This window comes from Penaeus monodon, chromosome 15 (assembly GCF_015228065.2).
Source record: "Penaeus monodon isolate SGIC_2016 chromosome 15, NSTDA_Pmon_1, whole genome shotgun sequence".
NCBI classification, from domain to species: domain Eukaryota; kingdom Metazoa; phylum Arthropoda; class Malacostraca; order Decapoda; family Penaeidae; genus Penaeus; species Penaeus monodon.
In genome coordinates this window covers 29725141-29725560 of record NC_051400.1, presented here as the reverse complement: position 1 = coordinate 29725560, position 420 = coordinate 29725141, and positions in this window count along the sequence as shown.

Below are 420 nucleotides of genomic sequence, written 5' to 3'. Positions count from 1 at the left end.
CTTTTCTACGGGCCGATATAACGATAATTTAGTGAAGAGAAGTAAAAATTGTGGCCCTTCGGAAAAAGACGCCAGACCTCTCTCTAGCTTTAAAAAACACACGTCAACGTAAACAGAGAAGCAAGTAAAAAAACAATGTCTCCTTTACATTTCTTTCCCCTGTAAATTAAGAGGATGGTGGTAGATAAGCAACCTGAAAGAAAGACAGAAATGTAGATGAGTGTGTAAGCGAATTTAGAAATTAAAACAAAGTCCAGCATAGATGTGGAAGTTAGTAGCATTTTAATTGCATAAAACTTATTATGTGGGTTAAGCTACATACGTGCTTTTGTGTGAATGTGCATGTGTATGTGTGCTTGCTCATTTTATAGTCACTGAAGCAACATGGTGAGTATATTAGAAAAAAAAACCGATTACCAT